Genomic DNA, 23,662 nt, shown 5'->3' on the forward strand with positions numbered 1-23,662 from the left:
CTATAATTTTTAAGGAAACATTTTCAGAATTGTATAGAAAATGAAAATGAGTATGTACCAAAATGGAAGTTTAACTCCTCTTAGCATATTGATATAGTCTCTATTGGAAAGATGCTTTTGGCATGAATTAGCATGATGGCAGAATAGACAAACAGAAATGGACAAATTAATGCTAAATTATGATGTCATAATTGACATAACTAATACATTGAATATAGTTTTAAATAGAAAAGAGAAATCAAGTTAACCATTGTAACTCATTAAGTATTTAAGCAAAACGATAATATTCCTGAAACAGAGACTAGGAAGGTGCAGGTTTGGAAAATTTTTTTTAAAGTTTATATTTTGTTTAAAATGTAAATTCAAGAAAAAGGAGTGCCATCAGAAGAGGGTCATCTGTTTATTTGGCAGGACTGGAATAAAACCCTTAAGTTTATTATATTCGAATGTTTGTTTCTTACATTTATAAAACCAAAAATATGATTATTTTAACTCTCAAGATTGAATAAACTTAATAATAGTATCTTTTATAAACCCAATTTAAGATAGAGCAACTTCTGTGCCAGAAAGTTAATTGGGGGAGCCTTGATATTAAATACAACTGCCAACAAGACTAAACACAGACTTCTTCTGGTCAGCATATTTTCTCCCTAGAGAGAAAACTAAATGAGAAGCCAAATTATAATTCACAGATTTTGTGGCAAACAAGGAATCAAGGGATAATGAAAATGTAATCAGACCAAAATAGGGATATGAGTGCCTCTTGAGCTTCATAGATTTAGTTCTTGAGTAAATCAAAAGAATAAAGATGGGTAAGAAGAAAAACCATAAAGTAAGGATGGCTGTTACTAGATTTTTTAAAATTAAGCATATTATATATTGTTACAGTTGTTTTGTCCCTGATAAACCAAAAGAAATGTTATGTTTTCTATCAGCCATTCATCATGTTATGAAACAAAAATTAAAAACAAATTATTGCCTATGTCTTTTATTCATTATAATAATCATCAGAGCCTGTTTTACATATCCTGCAATCTAAAAGATGTGTGGGTTTCTTTCCAGAGTCACATAACAATTATACTTGATCTGATTGTATGTGAATAATAGAGGCTTCTCTCTTTGAGTAGAAACTGATTAATTTGTTGAAAATACAAGGACAACATTGAACAGTATTTTTGAAAACCTAATCATTGCATAAAATTTCTTTTTAGTAATGAAACCTATTTTTTTCTCAGAGAGAATAAAATGTTATGTAAACAGAAGCCCAAAAATCCATATGAACATTCAGAACAAGACTACAGAGAATAAAAATAGTAATTACTGTAATACTAGTTCTAACAGAAGGGGCTCAGATACTTAAAAGCAAAGTGAAGAAGCTGTGATAAGAACTTATTTATGCCTGAAATTATAATAGTTACATATATCTCCTCTCCTTTGGTCATTTGCTGTTTTATTTTTTTGTCGTTTTTTCTTCAAAGGGTGTTTATATTATTAGTTTTAGATAAAGCAGTGCTCTTGAATAAAGTTGGTTCCACATTTATCAAACGAATTCATACTGTTTTTCATTACTTGCTAATTACCTCATGTGCATTAGTCAGCCTTCTCTAATTAAATCATAATATTATTGAGAATAGGAAATAAAGCTAGTACTTGTTTTTTAATCACTTCAGTAGCCAGCATCCTAGAATTTCAGTGCAGAAATCCTATAACAACTTGTTAATCTCTCAGTCAATGTATATTTATGAATAAATATTCCAAGAATATTGCTTAATAGGAATATCTGATATTCTGGTTTTATGCTCGTTTGACTCTAATCCCCTTTATAGAGTTACTTTTTGAAAAAAAAAGATTGGTTCATACTTTATTATAAAATCTTTCCTAGTTATATTTTAATTTTAGCAATCCTAATTGAAACATAAAAGTTTTACCCATCATAATTACCATGTATATGGTAGGTGATATATTTTAAGGGATATAAGATTCTTTTTTTGTCTTTTAAAAACCCAAAATATGTGTATGTCTTTGTATCGCCGTTCTTATTTATATCTATCCACATCAAAACATAAGATACACATTAGCAATTTAAAATCTAATTAAGCATAATATTTTAAAATATCAGAATAGAAAATAAACAACCTTCCCCATCTCACATTAAGACGATTATCTTGTGTTTCACTCATTATGCATGTCATTATGTTTTACCTTATTTAGCTTCAGTCTATGACCAGTGGACTGAACACAAATTTTAACAGTCATTCTTTAAACAACCAAGGTAGATAAGTAACTTTAATTTACAAATGAAGACTGAAATTAGTTTAATAATTTTTCAAAGGAAAAAAATGAGTGGGGAGCGGTGCAACATATTAACTTGGTAAATGCAAAGAATTTGTTTTTATAGGACTTGGAACATTCATCTTCAGCCTTATCCATAAATGACTCATGATTGCTACCTCATGAAAGAAAATGAAAGTTGGTTTTACATGCAGCTGCTCCTCCTGCTGCTGAAGGCTTGGATTGCCAGCCCTAGTGAAATCCAGGTATGTATTTTTCACTTTGTCACTTCTCTATACAACTTTCAAAGGCATTACAGGAAGTTTTGTCGCTCCACACCCACTATATTGCTCTTCTGTAACTGCTGTAACAAATTTACCACAAATTTAGCAACTTAAAACAACACTTATTTAATGTCCTACAATTTTGTGTGTCAGAGTTTGGTGTCAGTCATTTGAAGTTCTTATCTGGGGACTCTAGGGAGAATCTACTTCCAGTCTCATTCAGGGTGTTGGCCAAATTCATTTTCATGCAGTTTTAGCACTGGGGTCTATATTTCCTTGCTGACCACTGGAAGAGGATTATTCTTCTAAAGACTGTTTGTATCCTCTGGGTAGCTCATATTTAAGACTATCTCGATTGCTCCTTAATTCTCCATATGCTTTTTATATTTCTGGTTGACTCTTCTGTTTTCCTTTTCTGCTTTTACCAGCCCCTGTGATTTCTTTGAGCTCACCTGAATAAGCCAGCATAGTCTGCCTATTTTAATGTTATCTAATTTTAAATGTTAATTTATCTTTTCATCTTCAATGTCCCTTTACAGTAGTGCCTGGAGTAGTGTTTCAATGAATAAACCCTAGTCAAGAATCTTGTGACATCTTTTGAATTAAGCCTACCACAGACACACACAAAATTGATATTTAAACCTAAATGTCCTGATATGCCTGCTATTATTTCTTGTTTTAAATATGAGAAATATGCCTCAAATTTACCTACTTTATATTCTCACCCAATTGATAAATATCTATTTTGAACTAAATAAAGTACTAACCTATTGGAGAATCAAGTCATACCAGTCCATTGGTGGAAATCAAGAAGACTGAACTTATGTACTAGACCCAGCTACTATCAGCTGGATTGAACCCACCATGTTCTTTTCTTCTGAACTCTGTGTCCCATGACATCACATTAATAGCTGAAAATCAGCCTTGGTAGAAGTAGTTATACCGTGGGGATTAGCAAACTGTACTGCAAGTTGCAATAGATTATGCTATGATGGAGATTTGTGAAGGTAAAGGGATAACCTAACTCGGGTCGATTAAAAGGTAGAGGCCAGATAATACTTCTTTGTGAAAGCAACACAATAGACATCTTGAAGTCTCAAGCGTTTTTTAGCACTTTGGAACATTAAATGTTCCCATTTGGTGATTATATCAGACAGACCAGAAATGCGTGTCTTAACTTGCACACGTTGGCTTCAGTGAGCTTGAGCAATTGAGTTAATCTATTTAGGCTTCAGTGTCCAAAACTGTGGGGTTTGTTTGTTTATTTTAACATTCAATAAATACATACCAACCACTTCCATGTATCACGTGATATGCTAGACCTGAGAATAATGTGGTAAGAAATAAATATTTTTATTAAACCAAAATGTGCTTAATATACATTCTACAGATTTGAAACTTAATAAGCAAACGTAAGTTAGTGATAATGATTTTGTGTTTCAGGACCTTTTTAACAATTTAAAGAAGCTTAAGAAAACTTTCTTGAGAACACTTATATGAAGATATGTAACAATTTATATACAGTTTTAAGAAATTAATCAGGCATTTTATGCCCATTCATTGACTTTCTTTGTATCCATGCAACTCTGTTAAAATTTTAGAATTTTAGGAGAAAGTGGAAATAAGTAGCTCTTTATTTTCAAAGACATAGTAGAAAAAAACACTAAGGAATATAGTCACAACACAATGTGGTTTGGTGTGACTGAGCAATAGGCTATAAATATAGAACAAATACAATATAAGCAACAATAGGTGAATCAAATTAAGACCATGGATGGCATTGCGTATTTATGTAGAGAATTTAGTGTTTTAAGTTCACTTTTGGGTTTGGATTTTATAAATTGTTTTCGGTCTTCTGTGTAGCATTATAAGAGAGATTTTCCTTTCATTTTGGAGGAAATCTGTTTTAAGAAGGCTTGGGAAATGGTATAAGAGTCTCTAAGCCTTTGGGGGAAAGGTTCCCTTTTTTCCATTACAGTTATTTCCTTTGGGTTGATATTTCCCTAGTTCTTCATTCTACACAAGCAATAAGTTCTAAAGAGAGCTTCATGTAACATTAGAGCTATCTTAACTGAGAATCTTCAAAATATTTAAGCAAAGCATTTTAACTGGCTTGCAGCTTCCTAACTCTTAAATAATTTTTTCATAAAACAGCCAGAGGTTTCATTGCTTTTAATGAGCATGAGGCAGAAAAACTTAAACTTCATTTTGGAATTGTGTTTGAAACTCTGAATGGAAATGCGGAATAGATTAACTTTTTTTAATGATAAAAGCAAAACCAAGAATTTATCCTTAGGCAAATTAATAGCCAAATAAATTTCTTATTTTCAGTTTCTTCAGGACAATTATTTTTAAAACCTAATATTTTTCCATTAAAGTGGGCAAAGTTAATATTCTCCAAGTAGATCTAATATTGAAAAAAAAGTCCATTTCAAAAGTACATTTTGATTTGCATTTTGATTTTAAGTAACAATGAGTTTGTTTTCAAATAAAAACCAAAGTAACTCTAATATAGTAACATATATTTTTCATTCATTTATATGTTTGCTCTCCAACTCTACTTTGATAAATATGCTAGTCTTATGAGCACATAGCCATTATTTTTTCATTTGCATATTAGTTTATAGCTTTAATCATTATCTCATGGCAATAAACATTTAAAACAAATTACTATTATGAATGTGAAATTTTTAAATAAATAAACTGAGAAAATCTTAAAATTTGACTTTCTGTGAATAAAAATAAACATTGTGAGGCTCTTCACTGTAGTCTCATGGCATATTTAAAAGAAAATGTTTTATGGCATTTAAGCTGTTTTCATTCCGAATTCCTATTCAATTATAAAAATTCCATTTATATATTTGAATGATGTAACAGAGAAGATAAAGCATAATCTTTGTTTAAAAATAATGATTAAAACCTGAGTAAGTATTTGGTATGGGTTAGATATTTAACCCCTCAACACCTCATGTTGGGTTTTGATCCCCAGTGTTGGAGATGGGACCTAATGTTTGGATCATGGGAGCAGATCCCTTATGAAGGCTTGGTGCTGATCTCAAGATAATGAGTGAGTTCTTGCTCTATTAGTTCCCATGAGAGCTGATTGTTTAAACGAGCCTGGCACATTCCTTCTCTTTCTCTTGCTATCTTCCTCTCACCATGTGATAGCTGCACACACCTACTCCCCTTCACCTTCTGCCATGAGCAGAAGCAGCCTGAGTACCTCACCAGAAGCAGATGCTGATGCCATGCTTTTCATACAGCCTGCAGAACTGCAAGTCAAATAAATCTCTTTTCTTTATAAATTACCCAGTCTCAGGTATTCCTTTATAGCAAAACAAGTGGACTAAGTCAGTATCATATATATGTATAACACACACACACACATATTTTGCTATTATATATAATATATAATGTTTCTATTTTTATATGTAATAACAAAAGTATACAGAATATATCATTTTAAAAATTGAAGTATGATTAACAAGTTCTTTCAATATACATTTTTCAAATTAGGGGTAGTGAGCCACTATATTATTGAGTGCTGAAGAGGTTGGGATAAACAAGCTAAAACCAAGCCATCCTAATGGCCATATAAACTTCACACACCTTTTTGAAGAGTTACAACCTTAGATTCAATATTGTTATGAGAAATTAAAATTAAAGTCTAATCCTATTTATATAATTCAAAGACACTGAAAAATCGATGCAACTTGGAGATGATGCTATAATAGGATGGGACTCTTGAACGCCTTGGGAGGTGGATGTATTTTGTCAATGGGAAAGGCATGAAGCACAGGGGGCCAAGCTTGCTGAGGATGCTTTGTTGAAATTTCTTGAGTACATTCCCTCCATCTCTAGATCTGTGAAATTATAAAGTCAAATTTACTGCCTCTATCCTACATACGACGTAGAAGGAAATGCATACCTGTTACAGAAATTTTTGTTCAAAAATGGGGAAATGGAAACCAGAAAGGGGTCACTGGAAATTCTGAAATCTAACTCAGAAAATATTGTGCATTCCTTGATTAAATCGCAGCCTGGGAATGTCTTTTCTTCCTTGCAGTTTCCCAAATTGATCCGAAGACTTAGCGCAATTCTAGTCATAATCTCAGCAAACTGTTTCTTCCATGAATTGACAAGTTGATTCTAAAATGTGTTAAATATATAGAAATAGACTCATAATTACAAAATGATCTTTTAAAAGTAGTACAAATATGGAGGGCTTACAATATATGTTTAAGACATTATAAAAACAGAGCGAAATTTGAGTAAGGATAGATAGATTAGTGGAACAAAGCAGAGAATCCTAGAATAGAACTATAATTACATGGTTAAGTGATACACACACACACACACACACACCAAAGATCAGTCCTTCTTTGTTCAAGATGCACCTTCAACAAAGCTCCTGAATCAAATAGAAATCCAATGGATAGCTTTAGACCGACAGACCTAAAAAATTATTACTCTATGTACCCTGATTAACTTACTGTGAAAACATACCTCAGCAAAATAGGGGAATAAGCAGAAAACAAAACATAGAATTTCCCAAGTATGAACCCAACGGGAGAGAGGCAATGGAGAATCCAGGAGTATCAAATGTATCAAAACTTGCTGAAAATAAAGAGTCCTGATTCAATTAAGGTAAGAGAAGGCTTCCTGAAAGCTGCCTCATGAAAAAAGATAAAAATTATATTTAGCCATTTAGAATGCAAGATTAAGTGGAGATGTACAAATGCACTGGAGGGGCAGAAAGATTAACCATAGATTTCGAATACATCAAAGAAAATAAAAATATGAGACAAATATCAACTGTAGAAAAAAATGGAAATAATTATGTAAAGGAAATATAATTGTATCACTTAACTAAAAAAATTGCTATTACATGTTTATGTTGATTAAAATGCAGTTTAGACAGATATGTATTATTATAAAATATCAAATTTGTATTAGAAAATAAGCTCTGAGTTCTAAATAATTATGATCCTGGGGGAAGAACTCATCTGTGCCATTAAATCCATAAGTTTCTATATTCTTTATATTTTTTTTTGTTCCTTCATTGTGCCTCTGACTCTACGGCATCATTTTATCTATTACATTTGCTTGAAATGATTGATGACACTCTCAAACAGATCTACAAAACTATCAGCAATCCCACAGTGTGTCTTTGACTTCCCCTTTCCCACTGCCTGCAAAATCATACTAATTTTTCTCTATTTTCCTCAAATACCATCAGAGTTCCTACTTTCACCACCACCATCGAATACATACTCACTCTTAACAGGTATTTTAGAGAAAGCCAGTAACTTAATATTTTAATGGTTTTACATTCAAAATACTAAATTTAAAACCAATTGATTTTGAAAACTATCATCACTTTTGTTATTACAAAGCACCTGTTTCTCATGTACCTTAAAAATGAATTATTTTTTCTGTGCATTGATATACAAACATATACTTACATTGCAAATAGACCTCTCCTTTGTGTCAATTTAACTTTTTTTCTATTAAACTCAATACATTTCTATCAAATTATGTAAAAGAAGAGCTTCATCTAATAAAACTAAAGCAGCCTTGGGGGCTCCATTTCTCTTTCCAGGTTATAGCTCCATATATTACCATGATACATTATGCACCCATGTATCATTAAGCTTCTTTTTTTTAAATTATTTATTTATTTAATTTTTTTTAGACAGAGTCTCGCCCTGTCACCCATGCTGGAGTACAGGAGCATGACCATAGCTCACTGCAGCCTTGAACACCTGGTCTAAAACAATCCTCCCACCTCGGTCTCCAAGGTAGCTAGAATTACAGGTGCATGCCACCACACCCAGCTAATTTTTAAATTTTTTATTCTTTTTGGAGAGATGGGGTTTAGCTGTGTTGACCAGGCTAATCTCAAACTCTTGACCTCAAGTGATCCTCCCACCTCATCCTCCCAAAGTGCTAGGATTACAGGTGTGAGCCACCATGCCCAGCCCAACTTTTTGAAAGAGTGCTTCAAGCTCACTGTATTCATTTTCTCACTGCTTATACACTACATTCCAGTCTGGCTTCATTCTGCTGAAATACTCTCTAAGGGCATATCATCAAAGCCATATCTTACATCACCACCACCAACAGCAAAATCAGTTCTTTTTTACTAGACCTCTCATGGACATTCAACACTGATAACTACTGAGAACTGTCCTTTAAAGGTTTTTTTTTTTTTTTTTTCCATTTTTCATCTACCTCTCTTCTCTTCATACTTTTTCTCTTCCTTGTTGAAGTTCTTTAATACCTGCCCCAGGTCCTAGGAAGTCGAAGACTTCCACTTCTTAAGTGGTTTTCTCTTTCAGAAAACTTCTTCACACCCAAAGATTCAATCACCACTTATATACAGATGAATCTCCAATATAATTCCTGAAGCCAGATACCTAGTGAACATAAGATCATATATTTCTGGACTTTACTTCCTTTGTGTTTATACTGAAACATTTCACGCAACACACATACAAAACTAAACTCATAGTCTCGGACAAATGTGGTTAATTTCCGCCATTTTCTTTTTTTGCTGAGTGGCACTGGCATCCATGCTGCTATGGAAACTAACAACGTTAAGACTCATCCAAGAAGTTCACTTTTCATATATACTTATATACTTAACCTATCTTCAGGTACCACCATATTTAAGTCCTAAAACCTCTTTTAAAATATACACTTCTTCAGAGGAAACTTCCTGGTATCTGGCAATATGATAGCCCTATTATAAATTCTCTCAGCACTGTATCTAGCTTTCAGCACAAGTACAATTCAAGATTGGGAAGATTCTAGGTTGATGGCAGTCTTCCATGTGAGACTCTATGCTGCTTATATCTACAATTGCTCACTACCATAACATCACTGTATATGGCACACCAAAATAGCTGCCTGACACATAGTGTAATATGAATATATGAATAAGGAAAACTAGAGTAGCTACCTAATTTAAAAATTCAGTAAACAAACCAACAGATTTGTCAACCTATAAAGCCCATTTTTTCCACATTGATTTTGACCCGGTCATTGTGCTGAAGTGACATTTTATGAAAATCATTATTTCTAAGAGTGTTACATGTATACAACCAGTCATAACTTTACCGGGGATCTCATCAGCATTTAACATGAGAAGTCATACTTCCTTTTGTAAGCCATCTCTTTCCTTGAATTCTGTGATTTACAGATAATTATTTTGGAAGAGTAGGTGAAATATAAATTTGAGGCTACCAATTTATTAAGTGGATTTTGAGGACAGTCACTATATTCTTAAGAAAGTTCTATTAATTTTGCAAATACTTTGAGGGTTATAAAAAATAGGGATATAATAAATCATACACTAAACACAATAAATGATCATTAAGTACTTTATTACTGATGCTACATATTTCCCAAATCCAGTAGAAATGTAATCAATTTTTTAACAGGATTTCAGTCTTTCTATTAAGTCTTTCAGATCAAAATTAAAGAAAATTATATTGTATACTTGATCGATGTCCTTTATAGAGTCTTCATGCTCAGTCATAGGCTCAATTACATGTGTCTAATAAGAATTATAAATAATAGGACAAAGTTACTTCAGTTAATATATTCTGTTAATCTATTTCAGTTCAGAAAAAAAAAACACTAACCTATTTAGTTTTAGGATCTAATATATGTGAACAAACTTGGGAGGATTTCTTTAATAATCTATATGCATTTTTTGTTTTACATTTTTTCAAGCATACATGTGACCTGGATAAGTATTTGCAAACACAAAATCACTGCAGTATGTTAGAGCAGAAATGCAATGGCAGGCATTATTTTTCAGTAAGTTATTGTGTAAAATATTTGAGTCATGCTGAGTACAAAATCTTTTGTTAAGGCTGATTGGGTTGCAGATTATAAAATGCCCTAATAGTACCAATAAATTAGACTCACCTTTCTCAAAAGAAAGTGACTAATAATACTTTGTTGCTGAGTTAAACAGAATAAATGTCTAAGAACTTAGCCAGGAGGCTGAGATTTTAATTAGTTATTAAGGTGCTCAGGTTAATGTAAATCAGATTTGCTTTTCTAGCTAAAGAATCCAGATTGACAGTGGCATTAACATTGTCATTAAATCTTGAATAAACACAAATTTCCCAGTGCTTGCAAGAATCTGACTTGGAAAAAGATGAAAAAAGAAATACTATAGAGTATTTTGTTAATTATCAAGCTTTTTCTTTGTGTTATGTTTATCAGATATATAACCTTTTAAATTGAAGCTGATAATCAAATAAAGTACTTTTTAAAAACTGCTTGTTAGAGTTAAATGATTACTCTTGGCTTTTCTTTCTTTTTTTCTATTTCCATTTTTAATAGCCAAAAAAAGTTTCTTATCACTGTTTCTAAATAACACCATGACCTCCTGCTCACAAATTAAAATACATTGCAATTCTCTAAATAACAACAATCTACCCTTCCTAAAATTTCAAATCAACGGTGCTTAATTTTTAGTAAACCCACCTATTCTGCATGTATAAATTCAATTTAAGAAACAGCTTATGTTTAGTAGGCTTGAAAATGAGACTATTTTTTCTCTTAATATTTCTCCTTAAAATTTATTAATTCCCTTTTACATTCTAGATCTATAAATACTAAAATATTCTATGTATTAACTACTCAAACCTTCATGTAATAGTGTAGGTTCTATCCATGTGACAGATGAGGGAACCAAGGAGCACAGTTATTTACTAACTTGCCCAAGGCAAGTTTCAAAATTATCTTTGAAAATGATAGCTTTTAAGGTTTATTCTATAATGGTTTAAGATCATGCGTTACAGAAATAGAACAACTGGGTCTAATTACTAGTTCTAATAATTCTTGTGGAGATTCACTGAGATTTTATACACACACATGTATGTTTGCGTGTATAAACATGTATATAACAATGCCTTGCACATATGTATTAACTATTTAATATATGTGAACTATTATATTCATTACTTGGCATTAATGTTTAGGTTGTTTCCATTATACCTTCAAAATGTAATGACTTTTTGAGAGCCTATATGAAATTATTGGAAATACACATGTATTTTTAAAGGGATTAGGGCTTCCTGGTATTTGAATATGAATTGTGAAGACTAGCATTGAAAAAACCCTTGGTAACTTAGCAGGAGTAGCTGCAAAGGTGTTCCTTCTTTTCCTAAATGAATTATAAAGTATAAGAGCAATAAAGTCTACTTGTTTTTTTACTACTAAAGTTAAATATATATATTTATATTAAATATATATTTATATTAATATATATATTTATATTAATATATATTTATATTAAATATATTTATATTAAATATATTTATATTAAATATATTTATATTAAATATATATTTAATACATATTTATATTAAATATATATACACTTAAATATATATATATATATGAAAATGTAGAATTTGAAGCTTTGGTTCAAGTAACTATTATTCCTCTGTCAGAGCCTTTCCTGAGGAATTTTTTTTTTTTTTGGTGGAGAGAGTGAAAAGACTAGGTGCGCAGTGACCAGCTAAAGGAAGAATAAGAGAGTTCCAATACTGTGAGAATGGGATTCCAGGTGGATTTCCTGAAAATGGTTAGATTCCTCAGAAGCCTTTCCTTATTTTGGAATGTTATTTATTATAATATTTAGTTTGTTTCTTATTCTGCTCAGGAGTCTCTAGTAATCTGTGGTTTGTACTGACCAGAAACAGGTATTTCAAGGAAATTGATGATAAAATATATATAAAGTAAAATATAAACCTTTACTTTTAAAGATTGTGCTATTTGGTGCACAAAGAATGGTATATGTGTTTTCTGAGTGAGATGAGAAATCAGACAGCAGATGAGTCATACATTCTTACTTCCTTTTGAAAAACTGAAAATGACTCCTGGATTGAACATAGAGCTGGCAAATCAGAAGCAAGAAAATCTAAAGGTGGTTGTGAAAAATATATAGTAGAGAAGTGGTGGTGGTGATGAGAACCAGTTATTGTGGCTATATCACATAAATAGTGCTAATAGAATTTCCTTTCAGATTCAATACATGGTGTAAGAGAAATAGAGGAGTTGAGGAAAATTCAAATATCCTGGGCTATGCTAATAGGATACAGGCTCTTTGCAAATATTTTTACATGTTTGTTTTTGTAAAATATGGAACCCTTGAATAAAAGCAAATCTGAAGGGGGTGATTGGAGTATGTAAAGGTTAGATTGAGTTCAGATTGGGGCATATTAATTTGAGATTGTCTATTGTATGTTCAAGGAAAAATGTTGAATTGTTAATTAAACATGACTGGATTTTAAAATAGAGGCCTGACTGGAGATACTTTTTTTTTTTTAATTTAATTCTCAGCATCTAAATGATATTTGAAGCTATGGGACAGGATTTAGGAACCAGGAGACTGAATCTTGATAATAAGTAAAGTGGCCTCAAACTAAGTTGTGGAGCATTTCAAAGTTATAAGGTTAGAGTTTGCATGATGAGTTTCTGTATAAAGAAAGAAGGACCTGTAAGCGAGACAGGGGAGAGAACAGAAGGTATGTTGTCCCTGAAATAAAGGAACAGGTTCTAGGTAAATGGTAGTAAGAAGATTCAGTGCTGTAGGAGGATCAGGCAGGAAGTAAATTAAAAGTTTACATTAGATTTTCTAAGTCAATTTTATTTGTAACACTGGTAATAATAGCTTTTTTTGGAAGTGTTGGAATGGAATTAGTTTAAGTGAGAATGGAAGTGAATTAATCAGAGCCTGATGTCCTTATCTGTAAAACTGAACAATACTAATAACTATTTCAAAGGGTTTGTAAGAATTAAGTTAATTTACATAAATTATAAAGCACGGTACCAGGTACATAATAAATACTTTAAAATTGGGCTTAAACGTTTATTACAATTAATTATTTTTAAAGACTTTTACTAAAAAAAAATTTTAAAAGAACAGTAAAAAAGGGATGGATATACTACAACTTCTGAGTTTTTTTAATTCCAGAGAATTTTTATTATTGAAATAGACAAATAGTTCAATAGCTTATTGGAATTTTAAATGGTGTGCTTAAATAATTTAGAGAAAAGAACAGATATTGAAATTAATTCCTTGCCTTTTTCCTAATTTCACATACTTTCAAGTTAGGTATATTAGATATAGAAAGTAGACCTCAGCTAGGTGTACTTTTATATTTAGAGTGAGACAGAATTAGAAACATTTTGTAATATAGGTGTAGTCTGTATAAGCTTGCTTAGTTGAATTAGAGTCGTCTCTGAGAGTTGTCAGAGTCACAGGATTGGCAGAGGATGTATGGCAAATGTGTATTTTTATTTGTATTTATATCAATCCTGTATTAGTCTGTTTACACACTGCTATAAAGAACTGCCAGAGACTGGGAAATTTATAATGAAAAGAGGTTTAATTGACTCACAGTTCCTTGAGCATAGATGGGGAGGCCTCAGGACACTTATAATCATGGTGGAAGGAGAAGCAGGCATGTCTTAAAGGCAGCAGGCAAGAGAGCAACAATGAGAGAGAAAGAGAGAGAGAGCATAGGAAGAACTGTGAAACACTTATAAAACCATCAGATCTCGTGAGATCTCACTCACTATCATGATAACAGCATGGGGAAAACTGTCTCCATGATCCAATCACCTCACACCAGATCCTGTCCTCAACAGATGGGGATTATGGAGATTACAATTCAAGATGAGATTTGGGTGGGGACACAGAGCCAAATCATATCAAATCCCCAAAAGCTAAAGCTGCGTGTGAGGGTGATGTGCTCTCTTTGGCTTAAGCACTATATTAATGTTTTCCTACATATCTGAGTTTTCTTCCTATGTCTCTGATAAGAGTTATTCTTTACTTCCGTTTCTAACTTTCATCTCAACAAGTCCATGAATGTAATAAAAAATAAGAAAAACACCTGAATTAATGTTTTGTCCCTCTTAGCATCTTGGAAAATGAAAACAGTCCTTGATATAACGAACTTTAATTGTCAGAAATGGCTGCACCTTGGCAATGATACAACTTTTTGTATCCACGAGAGAAACATGTTTCTTGATTTGAATTCAATCATGAAATATATGTAATTATAAAGTAATTAAAAATACATAGCTTCAAGGCCTCCTGTTGTTGGATAATAGAGATGAGATAAGCATTTTGGATAGACCCTTTGTAATTTCTATGACACTAATAGAAAAGTAAGAATTATTCTGAAGCAAAAAATGTAGATAAGCTGGAAGAGAAGAGTCACAGTTATAATTTTCAATATGATTTCTTCTAATTTCCATCATGCATTCATTTGCATTTTTATGAAGTAGATCTCATATCAATGCATTTGTTCAACAAACTATTGTTGTCATTCACGCTGTAAAATGATAAGGCCATACTGATGAAAAAAGTCATGGCCTCTTTCCAGAATAATCTCACAAGCATCACGAAAGAGAGATGTTTATATCAAACTTTACAATGAAATAATAATATGTACCTAGTACATAGTAAATTAATGAATTAACAGTTTCAGCAAAACAGGGAGGAGTCTTTAGTTCTATTTATTAATAGTAATAAAAAGTATCCAATACCTGCATGTGTGCACACATACACACATGCATACATGCACCCACATACACACACACACACACAATGGAAATTTTTATAATCAGTATTTGGCTACTGGTTGATTATTCATGGTGAGTCAAACAGAAAAGTTTGTAACAACTCCTACTGTTCTAAATTGGACAGCTTACTGCTCTAACAGAATATGCAAGAATACAGTTGACACTTGAAGAACTCTAGAGTTAAGAGCACCATCCCTGGAGCAGTTGAAAATCCCCATAAAGCTTTTGATTCCCCCAGAACTTAACTTCTAATAGCCTGCTGTTGATTAGAAGCCTTACCAATAACATATGCAGTCAATTAGCACATATTTGGTATGATATATATATATATATATAAAACTGTATTTTTAACAATAAAGTTAGCTAAAGAAAAGAAAATGTTAAAATCATAAGAAAGAGAAAATATATACGTGTTTTTCATAAAGTGGGAATGGATTATCATAAAGGTCTCAGTCCACATTCTCTTCACGTTGAGTAGGCTGGGGAACAGGAGCAGATGGCCTTGCTGTCTTAGGGATGACAGAGGCTGAAGAAAATCTACTATCAGTGGAGTGGTGTAGTTGAACCCCATGTTATTTAAAGACCAACTGTAATTCAACTGTAATGTATTCAGATGAATAGCTACTTATTTCTCTTCCCCCTCTAACTTTAAGTATTTATTTAGATGGCTTTACAGGTAAAACTTAAAGTGATGGAGTTTAAGCAACAAATAGTTAAGTGTACTTTTTTAGACTAAGATTTTTTTAAAGATATTGCTTTTTAAATTATTTCCATCTTTGGTCCAAACAAAATATTAGAGTATAGTGGAGTATTTCAGGCATTTACTTTGTCTCTTAATAAGTAGATAATATTTAAGTTATAATATTTATGTTAGAAATATTTTTAATCCTGATCATTGGAATAACTTGCCCTTGATATAACTTTATTTACTTTTTGAGTAGCTAAACCATTAAAAAGATACCTAAATATATATGGTTATTCAGTGAAAATCATTCTCAGTCCACTCAGTGCAACTATTACTCAAAATATAATCATGTTATTAGTTTCCTGTCAATCTTTCCAATGGTTTTAGGCATATAGAACCAAATGTTTTTACAAATATTTTGCTTATGTTACAAAACTAATATCATACTATATATATCTCTGCACCATTCTTTATTCACGTTACATATATATTGATGATCCTTCTATAAAAAGACATGCTCAATTTTGCTAAATATTATTCCACTGTACAGGTGTGCTCTAATTTATTTGGACAGTCCTGAACTGACACTTTAGTTATATACAACATTTCACTACGAATAGCTCTGTGCCAATACATAATAACTTTAGTATACAGTTGTCCCTTCAACCACACAAGTTTGAACTGAACAGTCTCACTTATATGTGAATTTTAAAAATTGAAGTTACAACAAGTGTGACTGCCTTTCCTGCCTTCCCTGCCTTCCCTTCCACTTCCTCTACCTCTTCCACCTCTGCCACTCTTGAGACAGCAAGACCAACCCCTCCTCTTCCTCCTCCTCAGACTACTCAGCATGAAGATGAGGAAGATGAAGATCATTATCATGATCCACTTCTATTTAATGAGTAGTAAATATATTTTCTCTTCCTTATGATTTTCTTAATAACATTATTTTATTTAGCTTATATTTTGTTAAGAATAGAGTGTATAACACAAATAACATACAAGATTATTTTAATCCACTGTTTATGCTGTTGGTAAGGCTTCTGGTCAGTAGTAGGCTATTAGTGATTAAGTCTTTGGGAGTTTGTAGTTTATTGATTTTTGATTGACAGTTTTTTATTTTTGTTTGTTTTGCTTTTGGTTTTTGGTAATACTTTCATGTCTCTAAATCTTTCTGTTATGGTTACACATCCCTAATTTACTTTGCATTTATAAAATTAAAAATATACATGTTTTTAAGTATTTTTATAATGCCGTTTTAACAGTGTTTAACCCATTTAAAATTTATACCTGTGTAAATTGGAGTCAACTCTCCCCCACAACTTCAGTCATTTCAATGTCATTTATTGAGTAGTTCAACCATTTCTTTCATTCAAAATACTACTAGGTTATATAATTTCCCATATGCATTTACATATGTCTATTTCTGAACTTTATCTATCACAACTTACATTTTCTCTAGTTGATTTAATTGTAATTATTAATTAGGTCACCATTTTACATAACACTGAACCATTTTTTATTGCTAAAATAAAAGTCACTGGATTATAGGAATTATTCTGCATAATACACAAAATAGATTTATTCACTAATACAGTATTGGGTTTTGTTTATTAACACTTTATATAGATCATTTTTGTTAATATTATAGCTATGATTCCTTTTATATTCAATCCTATTTGGATTGTTATATCATCAATATTGGGCTTATTTAATAAATAAAAGTGTTGAAATTTGTCTTCTTTTCCATCCAAGTTATTTAAATATTGTGTTTTTAACTTGGTAGAAATTCCATGAAATCTTCTGCTAGATACCTAAAATTATCTCTCTATTTCTTTAGAAATCGATCTGTGTATATGTATGTGTGTGTTTATATGTGTGTGTATGTATATATATATGTGAGTGTGTAAAAGCATATGTTTTTATAAGTATTTAAAAGTATACGTATGTATGTGTATGTATATACATATGTGTATAAATGTATATGTACTTATAATACATACACACATATATGTACACTTTTATGTACATGCACTTTTACAGACACATATGCTTCTTATAATTATACAAACATGTATAAACTTCTTACAAGTATATAGCGTATATACTTACATACAACTATATATACTTATATATACATACATATATAAGATTTTTTTTTTCTTTTCTTTTATCTTTGTTGTATCTTGTATCTATGGTGGATCTTCAATGTTGAAATTTTTCTTTGTTTTCTGGTAGATTTTCTTCAAAATATATTTTTAATGCTCGTTTCACTCAGCTTTCATTTTTTCTCTCTCTTCAGTATAGAAGGTTATGTTTTCTTCTATAGATATCCATTTTTCCTAATCCAATAAAAATCATGTTTTAATTTATGAAAAATAATTTTTTTTTAGTGTTTCCTTGAGATTTGGCTATACTTTTTCAGTTGTTTTCTTGAAGCATTCTTGTATAGGTGCTACAAATGTCCTCTTTCTATCATTCACTGTTGACTGAAATTTGACTTGCTTTGACACGGCCATGTGAAACATGTTCCCTTTTGGTAGCAGCAGGGGAGAAGCTTTCTCTCCTGACCAGCTTGCTGTCATGATACCAAAAATCGTCTTTTTCTCCATTGCCCTAATAGCATATTGATTCCCCCTCATATTTCATGTTTGTTGGAGTATTCACTTATTCTCACTTTCTTTAAATTTCTCACCCAAGAGGAGAACTTCTTCTGCTGGCCCAGAGTCTATGTCAGAGAATGCCTTCTAGAAGTTTTTTGTTAGGTTTGTCTCCTTGTTTTTCTTGTTTGTCTGCAACAAATTCTACAGACTTTCTGTAGATTAATCTGTGCCCTGTTCTTTCTAATTCCTTCCCTTGGCTTCTATGCAAGCTTTGCTGCTGCTTTTTGGAGCATTTACATGTGCTTTGAAGTCTAAAGATATGAGCTCCCTGGTATTATTTTTAAAATAAACTTTTTGTATTTAGTTCCTATCCAAAAATTCCTTCTGTAAGACTGAAAATATGTAACTGGGAAAATTCTGAACTTTTCTTCAATGTCACACCAGAAGCCTTAAGAATATATTTTAAAGAAACTAATTTGAGGATACTGTAATTTTATATATATTTGGAGGAGGAGGAGGTTTTGCACTCTGTTTAGTTTGGAGTTCAATGGAGGCAATATTTTCCACTGGCAATTTGCAAATGTGCAAGGACAAATTAGGTGGAAAGATTACATGTTATATATAGTGCTGAGATCAGTAAGATCATTTTGCAGATTAAGCAAATGTTTCCATTTCTATTAAAAATGTGCCCATGAATTGTGTTAGCAGAGTTTCTTATAATAAAACTGCTTAGATATTCTAGTGGATAGACTATTAGATTTAAAAATATTACATTTTCCTAATAACTATAATTATATACAGAGATAAATGATCTTGAAATTATGACAAAGACTTTACAATGTGTTTGTAATTATGACAAAGACTGTTTGATGATGGTCATTGGAAGATAAATACTGTATATTCTTCCTTTTTTTATTAGTTAACCAAAATAAAGTATTAAAAGACTATATGGTATAAATCCTGATTTAGATAGAGGCATAAAACTTATTTATGGACATTTAGCACATACATTTGACACCATGAACCTGTTTGACATTTTTTGTTATACTGAAGCCTTACGCTAATGCATCATTTTTTAAAAATGATGATATCAACTCTAACAAAATAATAGTTACCTACATTATATATTTTATTGCTTAAAATATTAGTTGATAAAATTTAAACATGACAATTTATTTGATAATGATACAGAGAAGAGACAGGGAAATACCGGGTAGAAGAGGGCAGCTCCTGGCAAAGGCCTCACCCTCAAGCCTGAAAACCCACGACTTTAAATGGGAACAGGCATTCCTGTTTTCACAGCCTAAAGTTGCCTTTTGGCCTGCCACACCTCTGTCTTGTACCCATATAAACGCCAGACCCCCGGCTCCAGAAGCAGATGAGTAGACGAACAGAAGAGCAGAAGAATGGCAGAATGGTGTGGCAGAGAGAAGGAATGTCTGAACATTGAGAGGAATTTGGCTGGGGACAGTCAGAGTGAAAATCAGCTGCTGGATGGCCACATTCCAGGGTAAGATCATCTTCTCACTCCATCCCACTTCCAGCTCCCCATCCATTGGGCTGAGAGCCACCTCCACCAGTCAATAAAACCCCCACATTCATCCTTCAAGTCCCTGTGTGACCTGACTTTTCCTGGATGCCAGACAAGAGCTCCGGATACAGAAAGCTGTTGCACTGGCCCTTTGCCCTTGTGAAAAGGTAGAGGGTCCACTGAGCTGTCTAACACTTAAGCCATCTGTGGATGGCAAGGCTAAAAGAACACACTGTAACACACGTCCACTCACACTTTGGGAGTCTCAGACATCCACTCTGGATGCCACTGTGTGGCCAGAGCCCAGGGGCACTTGCCCCAGCTCCTGCACCTGCCCATCCGTGGACTCCCCATCCCATAAGGCATTTGAGCATGCCTAGCGGCTGAAAAAGATGAACTGCACCCTGCCGCATGTCCTGCGAGTGGGACCAGGGAACTCTCACACTCCAATAATACTTGAAATGCGTTTACAAAGCAAGACAATTTATATGTGGATTAATATTTGCATAATAAAGATCTCAAAATTAACAGATTTATGCCTTTGATAGGTAAATAATAGTAAGATTTTGATAAATATAGCACTAAGCAGTGGAGCAGTGTTTCAAAGCCTTGTGCTGCAATATTTGATGTGATTTTGAACCCCAGTTCTACTTAGCATCATTAATAAGCTTTTTATAAAGGAATGTTCTCATTAAAGGTATTTATCAATGTTTTAAAATAAGCACATATAATGCTATCTTTTGAGTTTAGCTTTTTAATGTCATGTGCCAAGTGTTTTTAGGAACTGCTTTTGTGCCCATGCTACATGCTAATGATTTACCTGGAGATGTCCTTTAAGCAAGACAATGGTGAATGCTCCTTAGGGATTACATGTCATCTTCAAGGCTCTTTGAAGTTAGGCTTTCTCTATATTATAAACCCCTGCTCATCTATGAGAACACTATGAGCCTTGTAATTGTTTATCTGCTCTTTGACACGACCTAATTGTCTGCCTTCCTATCGTCTCTTGCTAAGGTACGGATAGAAACTCTTTTAACTCTTGTTCTGAGTGTGTTTTTTTGTTGTTGTTTCTCCTGGTGCTCATGACCTGTTCGTGGATCTAATATGAATCAGTGATCTCATCTAAAGAGGCTTTGGAAATCTGGTTCTTTACTATGACATACCTCATTTCCCAAGATTTGAAGTTCCCAAGATGCATAACAGATCCCAGTCAACTCAAGCATTATCAGTCACTGTTATTAGCAAAGCAGTTGTGGACCACAAATCATTTTATATTTTAGGTAATTTATCTCATAATTTAGCTCCAAGCATGCTGTTAGTTAAACCTTAAAAATATGCTGATTTCTATAGCTCTGTGCCTTTACAGTGTTAGGTTCTCTTCCTCCTACCTAGAATGCCCATCTAATGTTTTGTGTGCTTAACAAAAACTACAGTTATTTCTCAGGTTCCACCAAAGGTAATATAAAAAACCTAACCTAACTTTTTCAGAAATGAATTCCTCAATCTGCTTTATTTTACTTTTGTTTGCATTGCTCTTATCCTGAGAAGTATTTTAGTTCCTTGAAAGTGAGTGTCAAATTTATCTTCTTTTTTCTTTTTGCTTTTTCTTCATTTTCCAAAGGCATATGGTAGTTATTAAAAAATTGAAAGCAATGAAAGTGATAGAATGATTAAATATATACTTTAGATTATAAAAGAACAGAATTTCCAGCATGACTATTTGAAGACTTCAAACTAGATGTTTGAAAAAAAATCATGGTATTTTCAATTTTCATATGTGCTTTTGTGTAGAGTTGTATTCCAATAATAATGGAAACTGTGACTTGGTAAATATGTAAATCAGTTCTTGCTAAGTATTGGCAGTAGTTTTTAGCTAACTTTCTTTGCTGTGAACTTGCTGATCTTGCTGATTATATGTGGTGCTTATCTGTTCAGAGAAGGTAGATATAAAATGTTGAGAACAGAAAGCATTTTCAGGATGGTTTTTACTTTACATAACAGGGAATCTAGGCATGTGTCTTAGATACAGGGTCACAATGCATCTTACTTTTCCTTTGCTAATACAATTGAGAGAGAGCTAAAAGCCGTTAATGGCCTTTAGAAGAGCAGAGATGCTTCATTAATGCAGCATTGAAGGTAAAAAGTTTAAGGATACACAGTTTTTCAACTGTCATATCCAAATACTTTTCTTTGTTCATCAGAAAAGCAGATGCAAGTTGCCAAGTTGACATCAGGGAAAGGTGTTTCTCTGGGGATGCCATGATTTCATATCTCCTGGCTTACATATTAAGAGATAGAAATGTTTTCTTTTTGAAATGTCTTTGTGGTTTAAACTCAAGTGACATCGACTGCAAATAGCCTGAGGCAAAGTTAGCTTTGATTGTTCCTTTGCTTTGAATGATCTAGTCACTTTAGAAAAGATAAATCACATCAAGGGGAAAACGCTTAGAAATGAAATATGGAAGGAAAAGTATTTTAAACAACACAGATTTGTTTGCTGAAATAATGATTAACCTATCAAATTTCCTGAAACAAAGATTTAATTTTGACTTCTAAATTTTATATTATATTTAAACACATTATTTCTAGTATTATATTATCATTGTTAACTCTAACATTGCAGAATATAAAATCATTTCCTTTTGTCTCTTCATTTCTGAAGGGTCTGGGCCATCTGTATTCTTGCCTGGATAGGCTGTTGTAGTTTCCCATTGACCTTAATCACAGGGCATGGTACTACTAAGAGATGCCCTAATTGATCTCCTGTATTCCATGCATACCCTTCCTCCGTTGTGAAGTAGTGGACCGATTTCATCTTGATAGTCTGGGTCAATCACCCCAGCTAATACTGTAACTCCCTTCTTAGCCTGTTGACTTAAAGGTAAGAGGAGCCCAAAGTGTCCAGGTGGCAATCTTAACTTCCAGTTTAATGGAATCGTTGTCTCTCCTGGTGGCAGCATTCCTCCCTGTGGAACTAATGTGTCCAGGCAAGCAGAACATAATGTCACAAACACAGGAAGCAAAAGTTTTGCTGGTGGATCACTAGGGGTGATGGTGAGTGGTTCCTCTTCCAATTCTACCCCTTGATTCCTGGACCCGTGAATCCTAGCTATGAGAGAAATAGTACCATATATTGGACACTGATTCAGAGCATTCACAGCCTTCTGGAGAACTTTGCTCCAGCCCTGCAAAGTATGGTCACCTAGTTTGCATTGTAATTGTGACTTCAAAAGGCCATTCCATTGTTTTATCAATCCAGCTGCTTCAGGATGATGGGGAACATGGTAAGACCAGTGAATTCCATGAGCGTGAGCCCACTGACACTCTTCTTTAGCCATGAAGTAAGTGCCTGGGTCAGAGGCAATGCTATGTGGAATACAATGATGGTGGATAAAGCCTTCTGCAGTCCATGGATGGTAGTCTTGGCAGAAGCATTGTGTGCAGGATAGGCAAACCCATATCCAGAGAAAGTGTCTATTCCAGTAAGGACAAGCCTCTACCCTTTCCATGATGGAGGAAGTCCAATAAAATCAACCTGTCACCAGGTAGCTGGCTGATCACCATGAGGAATGCTGCCATATCGAGGGATCAGTGTTGGTCTCTGCTGCTGGCAAATTGGGCACTCAGCAGAGGCAGTAGCCAGGTCAGCCTTGGTGAGTGGAGGTCC

The sequence above is a fragment of the Pan troglodytes genome, chromosome 4 (assembly GCF_028858775.2).
Source record: "Pan troglodytes isolate AG18354 chromosome 4, NHGRI_mPanTro3-v2.0_pri, whole genome shotgun sequence".
In the NCBI taxonomy this organism is placed as follows: domain Eukaryota; kingdom Metazoa; phylum Chordata; class Mammalia; order Primates; family Hominidae; genus Pan; species Pan troglodytes.